The following is an 8,483-nucleotide window of genomic DNA, read 5'->3' as shown; positions in this document are numbered from 1 at the left end:
GTCCAGGGAGAAGAAGGGGCACCTAGCTCAGACTAGAGCATTGTTTGCTTGGAGGGTTGAGCAGGCATGTTACCACACATGGTAGGGCAAGAAAACAGCCAATACAAAAGCATCCCTTAGACTCTTGTTGTATTCCTGAACTCATGTTCTCAGTCACTTTAGTGCCTGACTTCTGGTTTACCAGGGGTCAGATGGCCTGCTGCATGACTCCATGATGTAAAGTTAATTTCTATTTTGTGTGTGTGTATGTAAATCTTTAAAAATTTTTAATTTTTTAATTTTTTTAATTGACATGCAATAATTGTACAAATTGATGGGGTACAGAGTGATATTTTAATAAATGTATACAATGTGTAATGATCAAATTCGGGTAATTAACATAGCCATCACCTCAAACACTTACCCTTTCTTTGAAGTAATTTCTGTAGACCCAATCTCAGCATGCCGTCTTGGAAGCAGAGGCCAAATCAGGGTCTCTCACATAGAGTCCTGTGCTTCTCCACTGTGTTTTGCTTACGTTAGTCATCTGTGGGAGAGGCCCCTGCTCAGGCTAGGAAGAGCTCAGAAACAGAAAGAACTAGTTGAGTCTCTCTCCAGTTTAGGATGATTTCAGGTTTCCTAGACTGCTGCTTGGGTAGGCTGGGAAGCTCACAGTTTCTTAGTCAAGGAAACCCATTCCCCTCTTTTTCTTTTATTTTTAAATAAACTTTTATTTTAGAGTTAGAGAAAAGTTGCAAAGATAGTACAGAGAGTATACCCCTCAGCAGTTTCCCCTACTGTGAACATCTTACATATCCATGGTACTTTTGTCACAGCTAAGAAATCAGCATTGATACGGATCTATTAACTAAACTCTACATTTTATTCAGATTTCTCTAGTTTTCCCACTACTGTCCTTTTCTATTCCAGGATCTCATCCAGGATCCCACATTATATTTAGCTGTCATGTCTCTTTAGGTTCCTTTTGGCTATGACAGTTCCTTAGATTCACTTTGTTTTCAGTTCTCAAAGAACTTGACAGTTTTGAAGAATGCTGGTCAGATATTTTGTAGGATGTCCCTCAGTGTGGGTTTATCTGATGTTTTTCCCATAGTTAGACTGGGGATATGGGTCTAGATATGCTTGAAGACATAGAGATTGAAGTGGAAATTACCACATTGTTCATCTCTGCCTTGCATCTGTGTGGCTGTGCACTGAGATTTTCCTCTCTGCTTAAACCCTTTCTTCCAGAACTGAGAGCCCCCCCATCTCTCCTTTCTCCAGGCACTTTTGCTCTGCACATTGTAGGAACTCAGGAAATAATTGCCAAGTAGCTGAAGAGTAGACCTAAGTCAGCCTTGAAATCAACTGTTTCTACTTATTTTTAGAGAGCTCTTTTCTTTTTTCTGACTTTTTTAAATTTAAATTTTTTTTATTGAAACATTATTGATTATATATATTTGTGGGGTACAGATATGCATACCAGTACATGTGTACAATATGTGGTGATCAAATCAGGATAACTAATATACTCATGTTGAGAAAACATAATCAATCTTTGTGATCCTAACTGATTTCTTGCTAACCTTCCTCTCCCTTCCCCTTTCCCAGCTGTAATAACCACAGTTCTGTTCTCTTTTTTTTAAAGGTCAGTACTCAGTGAGATACTACTGTGCCATAAAAACATGAAATTCTGCCATTTGCAGCAACATGGATGAACTTAGAGAAAGTTATAAGTGAAATTAGCCAGGCACAGAAAGAGAAATACCACATGTCCTCACTCATAAGTGGGAGCTGAGAGAGAGAGAGAGAGAGGGAGAGAAAGAAAGAGAAACAGAGAGCTCTTTTTTATTTGACAATAAGCACATTTTAGTGGATTAATCATGAATGGTTTTATGGTCGGCTCCACAGTGAAACGTAGGTGGCAGTCCTCCCGTGCTCCACAGCTCTTTATGGAGTGTGTTAACAGAACCCTGCCAGCATTTACAAGCTGGGGCGCTGCCTGAGGGCATCTCTGTGCCCCTCTCCACCCTCTTTATTGGCCACAGAATGTTTGTACTTTGGTGTCTTTAATAGTAAGTTCCTTTTACTCACCAAAGGAAGAACCACAAGAGGGACTTTTGCCAGAGGCAGAAAACCTTTCTCCTCCCTTGCTTCAAATCCATCACTATACAAAGGGTGTTTCAATGAAGAAAAGCCTATAAAAGTTTATGCTCTGCATTTTTTTTTCCTCCCAAGGAGACAGTATTTGGGTGGTATAGAGCCATTCTATATGGTGGACTGCCCTAAAGAGGTCCCTCACCTAAGCCCAGGTTCCTCACTGGAGACAGCAGCTTTACAGCACTGCTGGGGATGACGGGACATCTTGCGTAGTGCTGGGCGCATGGAGGGGTACTCGGTTCATGTTCTGACTGTTTCTGTGTCTGGCTTTGTGTCAGTGGGGGAGCCAAAGGGAAGCTGAAGAAGCAGCCTGGGTTGGCAGGGATGTCAGGCATTCAAGGCTTCAGCAGGGCCAGTCTGGTTGGTTGAATAGATTGTTTCTGTGTAAGACAGTGAGTTTCCAGGGGCTATATGACCCCTGCTCTGCTTGCCTATGTCCTAGTATAAGGCTGTATATTAGTTTCCTGTGGCTGCTGTAACAAATGACTACCAACTGTGAGGTTTAAAACAACAGAAATGTATTCTCTCACAGTTCTGGAGGCTAGAAGTCTGAAAGCAAGATGTCAGCTTGATTCTGGAGGCTGAGAGAGAGAGAATCTGTTCCTAGCTTCTGGTGGTTGCTGGAAATCTTTGGCATTATGTGGGTTGTGGCAGCATAACTTCAATCTCTGCCTCCATTTTCACATGGCTGTCTTCTTCTCTGTGTGTATGTGTGTCTCTTCTTTTTTAATTTTTATATTTTTGGTGGCTGGCCGGTAAGGAGACCCGAACACCTTGGTGTTATAACACCACACTCTAAGCAACTGAGCTAACCAGCCAGCCCCTCTTCTCCTCTTCTTATAAGGATGCTAGTCATATTAGATTTAGGACTCTCCCTAATCCAGTATGATCTCATCTTAACTAATTACATCTACAAAGACCCTATTTCCAAATAAGGTCACATTCTGAGGTTCTGGTTGAACAGAATTTTTAGGGGACACTATTGAGCCCAGTATAGGCTGCATCCATCTGAGGAGAAGATGCCTTTAAAAACTTTGCCAGTAGCTCTATCCACTTGCCAGCTGTGTCCTCTGCTTTTTCCTAATATGAACAAAGGTGCCATCTCTACTGGCAGGGGTCCTGGATATTTGCTATGGAAACAGTCAGCTATGCAAGATCCACTAGTTTACAAGCTTCCTGAAGCAGGGACCCTGTCTGATGTCTCTTTGGAACTGCCATAACTTCTACCCACAGACTGAGTTCTCAAAAATGTTTGTTGCACTGGCAATAAAAAATTATGACAAAAAACTGAAGAGGCCTTTCTGATTCCAGCTACTACAGATTTTTTTTTTTTTTTTAACATGGATTAATAATCCTTAACCTCTTTTCATCCTGTGATTCTCTGTATCTCTGGTGGCTTGGAAAAGTTGGTTGAATTCTCATGGGTCAAGTGTGGTATGTTCCACCTCATCGCTGTGAATCATTCAATATTTCTCAAAGTGTGCTACATAAAACATTAACTCCATACAAATTGTTCCAGGATGAAAGGGTTTTGTGGTTAAATACGACTGGGGAATAGTACAATTGCTATTCTTTTCCTGAAGATTAGCAATGCACACTGGCTTTGTAAAGGTTCTGACAAGTCCTGCAGCAGAAAAACCTAGTATGCTTTGTTTTAATCCAGTGTATCCCAAATTAATTTGACTACAGATCCCTCCCTTTTTTTGGTAAGTGAATAACATCTATTACAATCATGGAACTAGTGTCTAAGCAATAAACTTTGAGAATCACTGGAGAGTGGTCAAGTGTATAAATGCTGGAGTCAGGCTCAAGTTCAAAACATATTTGTTGACTTTGGGCCAGTAACTGACCCTCTCTGGGCCTGAGTTTCCTCATCTGTGAGGTGGCATTATAATGCTACTTGCTTTATAAGATTAATTAAAATAATATAGATAAAGTGTTTAGTACAGGGTCTGGGATATAGTAACAACTCAACAATAAGTTTATCATCATCATCATCATCATCATCATTATTATTATTTTTCATGCAGCCCAATGACTTCTTATGTCATTCTTGGAGCTCACTTGGGGAAATAACAATCTTGATTTTAACAAAGATGACGATATTTTCAAAGCTGTTAACCTTTATAAATATCTATTCTGCTAAGAAAGTTTTTTTTTTTCTCAGCTTCTAAGAGTTCTGGAAATTGCCATTCACAAAATACAGTCCTTCTGAACATGGGGAACTCTTGTATCTCCCAATCAGTGGTGATTTCTTCAGGCTGGTCGTAAGCCAGTTATGTTCACCTGAAAGAAAAGTAAGCCAAAAGTGGCAAATGAAGTTCCACACTTCAAAAGGCATTTCATAGTTCCTGGCCTGCCTCTGGGAGTGTGGGGCAGCAGAAAGACAGTGGGGAGTATGTCAGGTGGAAGTGATCTGAAAATTCCTGGGTTCTAGAAGCACTCACCTGTCCTTTCCAGATGCATGTACCACAGAAAATGCCACAGAGTCCACTGACAACTTGGCTAAGGCAAAACACAGCTTCTACATTGCCACTCCCCAGGAGGATGGAGAACAAGACCACATTCCAGAGGACAATGTGCTCGGGCTCATGGCAGGTGGCCCTGGTGGGCTGGTCGAATAAGTAGTTGTCCCTGCCAGACAGTAACAGAGACAATAAAAGGAGGGAGCTGCTGCACACGGCACCTGAAACGCACTAATCTACTACAGGAGATCACAAAGTTCAAGGGTCTTCACAGGGAGAGCAGATTTACACATGCCCGTTGCTGTGGGGGCTGATCAGACCATCTTTTCTTCTAATCAACATCTCAGCAAGGCATTGTAGACACAGACACAAGAGAGCACATGAGGAAGTGGGAAATCCTGTAATACAAGATTTTACCTGCTATAAGGATCTTAGAAGAAGTAAAGAGTAGTTAATTAAGAATTAGGGCTCTGCAGTCGCACAGACCCAGGTCCTAATTCCAGCTCCCTTACTAAGAAGTTCTAGGTAAGTTTCCTAAATGTTTCTGTACCTTAGATTCTTTATGTGTGAAATGGGGTTAAAAATGGAATCAACAGCATAGAGTGGTTGTGAGGACTAGGTAAGGTAATAATTAGCACAGTGCCTAACATGAGCTAGGCATATATTATATATATTTAGTTGTATCATCATTATTATGAAAGAAAAGAGAGATCTGAGAGGCTTAGAGTACCTGGAGAAGGCTTCACGGGGAAAGCTGGAGCCCCCTTGAAGCAGGGAGCAGCAGAGAAACAGCATGTAAGCAAACACCCTAAGAGAGATTTGAAGTCAGAGTATACTAGTTGGATAAAGAGAAAATGGAATAGGTTTTCAGGCCACATTTCACAGGGCTTTATATTCTTTGCTATCTCTGTCTTCACCCCTATCTATATCTGTATCTATTGAGTTCCCAGTGAGATTGTGAGTTCTTTAAATGTAAAGGTTTCTTGACCTCATCAGCACCTTTACATTTTACAAAAATCTCTTTGGCTGATCTATGGTGAAAGGACTGAAGGGTAAAATGGGAATGGGATGCTTGTGGGAGGGCTGTTGTAGGAGTCCAGGAGAAGGGTGATGGAGACTTGGAATAGGGTGATGACAGACCAGGTGAAGAGCAGTGGTCAGATTCGAGATACACTGTCAAGGTAGAATTGATGGGATCTGGTGGTGGATTGAACGTGGAAAGTGAGAAAAGAGAAGAATCAAAGATGACTCACAGGTTGTAGATGCCAACTAATGCATGAGGATGACTGAAAGAGAAAATACATGAGGGAACATCAAGGGTTCGGGGCATATTAATATTAAAATATTGTGAGACATCCAACAGGAAATTTCAGGGAGACAGCTAGTTATTTGGGTCAGGAATGCAGATGAAATATCTGGGCTGGAGACAGATTATTCACATTTGTAGAGGGCTGGTTCTAAAAGCCAAGGGGTTGGATGAGATCTGCCAGGCAGAGAACAAGAGATGAGAAGAGAAGTGGGATCTTTCTCAACCAACTGGTGCAGGGTTTCTTTCTATATTCCTTTAGGAAAATGAATGTGCATCATAGGGCCCAGTCATGTCTGGATATTTTTACAATCCCAAATTTGGTTGTTAAGTCTCCCCAGTTAGACTGCAGATTTCTGACAAATAGGCAAGTTGTCTTATTCTTCTTTTGCACTCCCACAGCACCTTGCTATACTAAGCAGCCTCTTAGCACATACTCAATTGAGCTTAATAATTTAAGGCTGATGAAGTCTAGGTACTGGGTTGAATATCTTGGATGGACTGCTTAATTCACGGGCCCACACAGCACTCCTTGCCTTGACTAATCATCTCTCAGAGATTGTCAATTTAGGATCAAGTGGGGAGAGAGGATCAAGACACCAGGTATGAGCGGAAGTCCCTAGTCCCACGACTGGACAGTCAACCCTGAGAGCACGCACTCTTTGTGGTCATCAGCTGTATCCTCTTTAGATGTGAGAAACTGACCAAAGACTGTGAATGCTACTCGCTCCAGGCTGTTGTTCCTGAAAGGGTAGGTGTAGTTTCCACGACCTTTGTCACAAACTGCCCGTGCTGAGCAAACCCAGTGAAGAAATGACCTCACAGTACACGGCCCCCATAGTTCCCTCTCTGGCCAGAAGCACAGGGAGCAGCATCTGAAATGGAACAGAGACAGGACTTCAGTGCAGCAATGGAGAGGGAGCCGATGGGACTCAGCTTTTTAAAAGATGCCCCCCTTGAGTTTCCTGGTAAATTGCAGAGGGTCCAAATCCTCCCTTGTAGGTGCTAGACCAGGTAGGCATCTGTGTTTTGCTTCCCAAGTCCACAAAAAATGGGGTAGTTGAGCTGAGAAGCCCTCTGTCTCTTCATCTGCCGCAGTTGCCGTTCTATAAAACGAACTCATCCACTACAAAATTGTGAGCAGGAAATGAGACTTATCCACCGTTGAACTCCCAGTGCCTACACACTGCCTGGCACATAGAAGTAAGCGTGCTGCCGGTCCCCTCGTCTGCACTTGGTGTAGACATCAATAACTGATCTCAGCACTCTTCCCCACCAAGCCTGGACGAAGTCTCACATCCTCAACACACAGCGGCCAATCCATTGGTGCTGGCACTCTAGAGGAAGTCTACTTGACATGCTGGCAGTGGGTGTTCAGTAAATGTTTGTTGTACGATTGGGTGAGTAAATGAATAATTGTTTTTCTAATGCCTGACTCAGTGACCAACCCAGGGTCTTGTACTTGGTACCAACCCTATAAATATTTGTGGACTGAGTGGGTGACTGTGACGCGAGGTAAGCAAGCAGGAAGGTGGGTGACCTTCCAGCGTATTAGTGCCATGCTGAAGTGTTTGCTTCAAAGCATGAGTTTTATTCCTGACACATCCACATTGTGCCTTTCTTACCACAGGGAGGGATGGGGAGCTGAATCGAGTGGTTCAGGGAGCTCCTTGGAGATGGTCTTCAAGGGATATGGGGCCTGAGGTCCCTGGGGAGGCTCTGGCTGGGGACCACATGGGTTGGGGTAGGGGGCTTTTGGAGCAGGATGGTCTCTGGCTATTTGAGTTTTTTCAGCTCCTAAAGGGAAGAAAGAAGTGTCTGAAGTGGAAATATGAGAACAGTGGACAAAGCTTCCTGTGATCAGGAAAACTGGTAAGTAGCTTTGTACATGGGAAAGAGCACAGCCCAGGAGTCAGGAGACCTGGACCAAGTGCCAGCCCTGCCAGTCACGCCTTCACTCAGTGCATCCTGATAGTAGACTGTGTGTCAGGCACCCTGGAGGGCCTGGGGTGCAGGGACGGTAAGAGGTGGGCCTTGAACCGAACAAGGGAGTTTTGCAATCTACCTGGGATTGGGTTAAAAATCTCAAACATGCTTTCCAGCTCTAAAATTACAGTTATGTGAATTTGGGCAGCCACTTGGTCTCTCTGGATTTTTCCTTTCTTGTTTGTCAAGTGGGGATAAGTTTGCAAAATTTGTGGTGACATTTCCACAGGTTTCTTCTAGTAGTGCTGAATGGGAGAAAGCAGTGGTATGATAGGCCATGGCCTGGAACAAGAAAAAAATACATAGTGGATAAACTTGTGGAATGTCAACCTTTTGTTCTTTGAGGGCCATTGTGAGAGGGCATTTGTAAAAGTGTTTCTGAGGGTACAATCTCCAATGTCCCTTCTTGCTTGAATACTGGTTCTATGATGTGTTACCCTATTGGCTACTGGGGAAGCAAGAAAAGGAAGGGATAGGAGAGTTCTAGGCCTTTCTACAGACAGACAGATAGAAACACAAACAACCGAACCCCAGCAGGCTGGCCTACCAGCGCCCACAGGCTTTGTGTCCACCCCCATGGTCCCTTT

Source organism: Cynocephalus volans, chromosome 4 (assembly GCF_027409185.1).
Source record: "Cynocephalus volans isolate mCynVol1 chromosome 4, mCynVol1.pri, whole genome shotgun sequence".
NCBI lineage: Eukaryota > Metazoa > Chordata > Mammalia > Dermoptera > Cynocephalidae > Cynocephalus > Cynocephalus volans.
This window is presented reverse-complemented; position numbering follows the sequence as displayed.